Consider the following 7,678-nt stretch of genomic DNA (forward strand, 5'->3'; position numbering starts at 1 on the left):
ATCTTTGATGCTTTTGACAATAGTATGAGTCAGATTAGTAAATTTCTAATTTGATGCTTCCCATAGGGCTTTACAACTTCAGATTGTGAGTGTGCCCTTGTTACAAATGAATTGTACTTTAATCGACATAGATGGTCTATGATGGATTTTTTGTAAGACTATATGGTTTTATTACATATATTGTACTTTAATCGACATATAACAATATCCAAGTGGTGGTTGGCATGAGCTTGAATATGGTAAGTTGTATGCATCTTGAAGTTGAATATGATATGTTGTATACATCTTGAAGTTGAACTTTGATTAGACTTTGTCAGCATTTGATGAATCATAAATGTCATTTTATTATTAATCTTGTGAGTGTGAGGTGTAGGAATAAATATCAATTACTGTGAAAGTCATGGATGTTTGTCCTCATATGATAACCACCAGATGGTTGTGCCTTATGAAGAAAAGCTGAACAGATAATAACTAATTGAGAACATCAATTCAAATCCATAATCTAGAGGATACTAATAACAGATCTTTGTATATTTAATTTTTCTAATAATGAAACAGGTACAACTGTATTGAGATAAAATGAAGCTTTTCTCTCATATGAAGATGTCACATTGGCAAATTGGTCTTTATTATAATACACAAGACATAAGTAAAATCAAAATGCTCTCAGGGTACAGTTTTGGACTTGAACCATATTGCATAAATCTCAAGGCTTCAACTTAATTATCATTAAAGGTTTCTGAGTGTTTACAAAATATCCCTTCATATCCCTTCATGGATGTCACATGTGTAGGGTATGACCCCGAGCATCGGATTGAGTGGGGGGGGGGGCAAAGCAGGAGCATGCGTAGGGTAATTATGCCTAACTGGACATGTTGGAGCTGACGGTTCGTCATCACGATGAGCTGAATGAGAAATCGACCAGGCGACAACATTCCATTGAGTGAGACTGACAATTTTTTTGCCAACCGAAAAATTACTACCCTAATAAAACCGTAGGGTAGCTTGAAATACCGAGATAGGCTTTTGTAGGGACCCCTCTTGTGGCCCCGTAGGTTCAAACGGATCATTCGTAAGTGCCACAAATTTCGAGTTAGGGCCCGTCAAAGTTTGACAATTTTGAGCACTTAGGGCACTCAAGGGACGACGTCGGTAGGGTATGACCCCGAGCGTTCGATCGAGTGGGGGGGAAAAATAGGAGCATGCGTAGGGTAATTATGCCTAACTGGACATGTCGGAGCTGATGGTTTGTCATCGCGATGAGCTGAACGAGAAATCGACCAGGCGACAACATTCCATTGAGTGAGACTGACGATTTTTTTGCCAACTGAAAAATTGCTACCCTAATAAAACCATAGGGAAACTTGAAATACCGAGATAGGCTTTTGTAGGGACCCCTCTCGTGGCCCCGTAGGTTCAAATGGATCATTTGTAGGTGCCACAGATTCCGAGTTAAGGCCCATCAAAGTTTGACAATTTTGAGCACTTAGGGCGCTCAAGGGACGACACTGGTAGGGTATGACCCCGAGTGTTCGATCGAGTGGGGGGGAAAAATAGGAGCATGCGTAGGGTAATTATGCCTAACTGGACATGTCAGAGCCAATGGTTTGTCATTGCGACGAGTTGAACGAGAAATTGACCAGGTGACAACATTCCATTGAGTGAGACTGACGATTTTTTTGCCAACCGAAAAATTGCTGCCCTAATAAAACCGTAGGGAAACTTGAAATACCAAGATAGGCTTTTGTAGGGACCCCTCTCGTGGCCCCATAGGTTCAAATGGATCGTTCACAGGTGCCACAAATTCTGAGTTAGGGCTCATCAAAGTTTGACAATTTTGAGCACTTAGGGCGCTCAAGGGACGACACCGGTAGGGTATGACCCCGAGCGTTCGATCGAGTGGGGGGGCAAAACAGGAGCATGCATAGGGTAATTATGCCTAACTAGACATGTCGGAGCTGACGGTTCGTCATCACGATGAGCTGAATGAGAAATTGGCCATGCGACAACATTCCATTGAGTGAGACTGACGATTTTTCGCCAACTGAAAAATTGCTGCCCTAAGAAAACCGTAGGGAAACTTGAAAAACTGAGATAAGATTTTGTAGGGACCCCTCTCATGGCCCCGTAGGTTCAAATGGATCATTCGCAGGTACCACAGATTCTGAGTTAGGGCCCGTCAAAGTTTGACAATTTTGAGCACTTAGGGCGCTCAAGGGACGACCCCGGTAGGGTATGACCTCGAGCGTTCGATCGAGTGGGGGGCAAAACAGGAGCATGCGTAGGGTATTGTTCATTAAATGAATTGTATTGTTTATGAATTGTATTGTTCATTGAATGAATTCTATTGTATTGTTGATTAAATGAATTGTATTGTTCATTAAATAAATTGTATTGTATTGTTCATTAATTGAATTATATTGTTCATTATAAAAACAACACTTACAATGAAATGAAATGAACTGTATTGTTCATTAAATAGCCATTATTAACCATTGTTAATTATTGGAATGAAGATTAAAGATTTCCATGATAACACCACACACAGATGAGCAACAATTTATATGATCAAATATCAACTTCTGTATATATAAAAATGTCGAATGATTACAAATGTATGTCCATACACAAATATGGCATAAACACCAACTAAAACAAAATGTATGTCTAAATATGTGAATGTATGTTCATATACAAAATATACATGCCAACTAGACATGTAAGCATCCCAAAACTATCTATAACATCCTAAGCTGTTGATGGATCATCAAAATCGATCCTCTTCGCCACACTACTCGGCTCTGAAGGATCCTGCACAAGAAAAACAAACCATGATTAATATTAGTTATATTATATAATTCACATTCGAAAAGTTAACATAAAAATGAACTATTTAATTGAACTATTCATGTTTACCTCATCTCCACATTTTCTCTTCAGCTTTGCAGGACTCTTGATGTATGTCTTCGGTAGAGGAGGTATCTTTTGAATATTTTCATAAACAACCTACATATGTTTAGAAACATGACATTGATACAAGTTAGCATATAATTGTCACTGATAATAAAAAAATATATCTACTAATCAAAAAATAAAATAAACACACATCTACTCGAGGCATCTCTTCTTCTTTAGGTATAGTGGGTGTAGTCATCAAGGATGTGAAGCCAAGGATTCTCTGTATATATACACAACAAGTATATGAAACTATCAATCTATGTCTAGACATGTATAATCACTATAAGTTATTTAAACTATTCATTCAATCATATTTGCATTCAATTACCTTTCCCTTGTCTCCAATTGCACTACCAGATCCTAGATCACACTGCACCGCACTTGTGCTGCTTGTGCCCTACAAGAGTAAAATAAGATATACATGCAAATTACTACATAATCTAATTAATACAAATGTAAATGATGAGCATGTATGTACAATAAAATACAAATGACTAGGTGCAATAATATATGTACCGTCAAGCTATCTAGGCCAAATGAAATGGCCGACAAGGTGCCCTCCTGAATCTGTCTCAACTCATCCTCGGTCATCAACTGTTAAATAGACCATGTAAATAAAAATTAGTACTTAATATTATCTAATTTATAAATATTTAATTAAAATATAACATGAACTGTGAAAACACAAATCTTACCAATACATCATCAATGTATGATGATGGTGCCTCCTCACCTCTAGCATGTGAGGACTCCCCAGGGTATCCTCCAGTTTGTGTAATAACCTCTGGTGCATCATGCATCTCATGCACCTCGTAATTTGCACTGTCCACAGCAGGATCAACGAGTTGTCCAACTGGACCCAAGCATATGTGCCCACACATGACACAACTATGTGGCACGCATATGTGTGGAGCCGAGGATGACGTGTCAGCACCACCTGATGCACCGCTACCATCAAAAGTAGCTTGAGCTACTAACGCAGCCTGAGAAACCAAAAGGCTACTCAAAGAGTGAATAGCCGATATGGTCCGTGAAGCCACCTCACAAATGATATCAGGATGCTGAACTACAGGTGGGGGATCAACAGGAGGAGGGGGGACATATGGGCCCTAGACTACTCTGACTACCCCAGGTCTATTTTGGGGCATACCTAAACCTACACCCTGGAAAGGTTGGATGTCAAAGTAGTTCACATGTTTCTGTAAAATAAACTCAACATACAATTTTTTTATGAAATAGAAGGGGATATCAAGATTGTTGTTGGGTGGTTTGTCGAAAACCATCCACCAACGATCCCAAAATTTTTTCACAATCCCATAGTTTGTGCACCATTTGATCGAAAGTTTTGTTTTTTGGGGATCTACAGGCTAACCAGTACGGGGATTGACAAACAATGAGATGATTTCAGCTTTGGATATCTCAAGATCCTTGATATCCTTATACGAAAAGCCATCTGCATATTTTTCCTTCATAGAATCTCACCACAAAAGGGTGGCATCGTGCTCCTCAGTCATGGTTTCCATAATTTTTATGATCGACGTGAGAGGATCAAACAATGGGTTTAGATGAGGGATCCTATGATATACTTCTGCAATCCCCCTCAATTCATTCAAATTTTGTGCAATCAAATCTTGAATTGAGGGGGGGTTTGGCAAATGAGGGTTTGGTTGTTGCAGTTGTGGTTGGTCAGTGTTTTCATTGTTATCTCCCATTTTTAACCTAATTGAATGTAAACAATTAAATTTACTTAACAAATTTAAACAATTAGGTATTTGATTTTAAAAAAAGGTAGGTTTCATGAAAAAAAACCTAGTTTTCAATGAAAAATCAAATAAACATTCACAAAAAATACAAAAAATGAATGAAAATTATTCAAAACGCCAAAATTCTTACCTCTAAATCAATTTTTTAGCAAATTTTTGTCAAAAAACCGGATATCGGATGGAGTGGATATCGGATTTTGACAAATTCGCGCGACCCGTGAGTTAAAAATGACTCACGGGACTGTCACTGTCTAAATATAAAAGTCTCAAAAAATCGGATATCCGATAAAATCAGATATCCGATTTCAACACTTAAATTATTTTTAAATAACATATATAATATAATAATATATTATATAATATAATAATATATTATATAATATATTATTATATTATATAATACGTATTATATTATATTATATATATTATAATATAATATAATATAGTGTAATATTATATTATATTATAATATATAATATAATACAATATTATATAATATATAATATAATTTAATATTATATAATATAATATAATATTATATTATATTATATATAATATAATAGGTAACATATAATATATATTTTAAATTAAAATTACAAATAAAAATCAGATATCCGATTTTATCCGATATCCGATTTGCATAGGTAATTACCAGGCCAAGTTGTACTGACACCTAGGCCAAGCAAAAAGTCAACACGGATTTTCGCATTTTTAGGCGAGTGAGGAACACTATTTTTTTCACATCGCCACTTTTTGGCCCCCCTTGATCCTGCACTAACCCATCCATTAGTCTACATTAAACCATATCATGAAAGTACTAAGCTCAAGTTGGCCTCATGCTTGTGGCCTAAAACAACTAGGTCATATTTCCTATTATTGGTAGTTTACATAAGAAGGGTACTAAGCTCATGGTGGCCTCATGCTTGTGGCCTAAAACAACTAAGTCATATTTCCTATTAAATATGTCACCCTTAATCCGTTATCATCCGCTAAAATCATCAGGATAAAATAAATTTCCAAGATCATAACACACAACCAAACCCTAATGGATTTTTCTAAGGTTTGACTAAGCGGATGTAAATTCATTTAAAATTTTATATTTTTAGATTATCAATCCAAAAGGGATTACCTGCCCCTTGGATTTTAACTTCCAAATGACCCTTATTTCTCCTCGATGATTTAGAGGGGTGATGCCACAGATGTCGTTGTTCATCTTTATTAGGTGTTAAGTGTAGTAGTTCAACACGATGACATTACCCATAAGCGTGACCCAGAGGCACCATAGATACCAAATGCTGCTAAGGTTTTTGGTTTCGACTCCTCTTGTTTAGTTGCCTAGCTAGAAATTTAACTTTGATTCCATGAATCTTAAGTAAAGCAATATGCTAATACAACCATGAAAATGAAACTATTATATACACGGAATTATTGCTTGAAATTTGAAAACTAAGATATAATTTTTTGCATATTTGAAAGGAACACAATCAAATCATCTACTTGGAATAGAATTTTATTGAAAAAAAAATATGATAATAATTAAACCTCTGAATCTTGAATGAAGTACTAATTGTTGAAAACTATGATACTTGTAAGAGAGATTATATAAATGATTTGAATTACTTATAAGATAATAAATGCTTGGAACAAAACTATTATGCTTTAAGTATGAATCCTAATACTTGAAAGGTACTAAATTTCTTGAAAGAAAATTAAATGATTAAATAGCAAGACTTTGGGATGAATTTAACTTTACTTGTTTGAAGGGAAAAAAAACTATTTAATAATAAGCTCAATTAATTCTTCCATTTGAAGTAACATAAATTTTATCTTTAATTATTTTCTACAAATGATAACCTTACTTTATATATGAATCCTAAAGTAATTATATCATTGTCTTATTCTTAATATATGACCAAGTTCTAAATTCGATATATAATGTAAGCATATATTTAAGGAGATCAAAGGATTATTGGGAATCTTACCATGAAATAACTTGATGTCTAACATATTTTTAATTACCAAGAGGTTCTACACTAAACCATGTTCAGGTAACCGACCCCACAACTCAGCCTACTCTTAATGAGATTCTTAAACTCATAAAATTTCATCAACAATTATACCGATATGTAGTGATTCATGATACCCTTCTTATGTAAACTACCAATAATATGGTTCTCTTCAAGACTATTATATGAGATTAATAAGGTATCTATAAGATATTATAACTCACTTAAATCTATGTGTCCTTACATATTTCTCTATGGTCAGCATAGAAGGATTTGCTAATTAACTTTGCCTAATCTTAATAATCATATCCACAAGAACTAAATCCAAATTTTGATATTCAATCCTTAATTTGATATAAATGTTGATATTGTTACAATATCTTATGACATTTATATAATTCAATATTTTGGGCATTTTGCTCCTTTAGTTGTGATACTAAATATGTAAATAGAATTATTTGCTTTGTGTAGGCAACTATATAAAAAAAAATTAAAAATTGTATTCTTTATACTCTATCATCAACTCTTATGATAAAGAGGTTCCCTTCGTACTTAATATGAGAAACAATATCTAGTCATGAATAATTAAGAAGTAACTCTAAACAAAGCATTGATATTAAAAATAATTCAGCATTTGCTCTAAAATTTAATTAATACTAAAAATACTAACTTTCTACCAAATAAACTAGTAATCCCTTATTTTCATTTAATATTTTTCTTTCTTAACATAGTTTAATCTTTACATTAAGGAAAATAGAAAAAATAGAGTAAAGTTTTAGTAAATTTGTTTTCTTTCATGCAAATATTAGGTGGGCCCCTACTCTTCCCACCTTAAATTTTAAACCAAACTTACAATTTTTTACTTACCATGTTTTTTTGCCTTTTCCCTTAAAATACCTATACATGGCATTTAATATTCCATCAATTATTTATTTGGAGCTATCCACTTTT

The 7,678-nt window shown here is 34.2% G+C and overlaps 1 long non-coding RNA gene across 1 annotated transcript; it reads right to left on the reverse strand.

Annotated features, from left to right (window-relative positions):
• Window positions 1-3,140: 3,140 nt before the first annotated feature.
• LOC131029052 (uncharacterized) lies at window positions 3,141-3,602 on the reverse strand. The gene is made up of 3 exons (XR_009102678.2): window positions 3,475-3,602; window positions 3,287-3,355; window positions 3,141-3,178 (listed from the first exon to the last, which is right to left on the reverse strand). It is a non-coding gene; the product is annotated as an uncharacterized LOC131029052 (long non-coding RNA).
• Between the last annotated feature and the right edge of the window lie 4,076 nt (window positions 3,603-7,678).

Source organism: Cryptomeria japonica, chromosome 3, assembly GCF_030272615.1.
Source record: "Cryptomeria japonica chromosome 3, Sugi_1.0, whole genome shotgun sequence".
In the NCBI taxonomy this organism is placed as follows: Eukaryota; Viridiplantae; Streptophyta; class Pinopsida; order Cupressales; family Cupressaceae; genus Cryptomeria; species Cryptomeria japonica.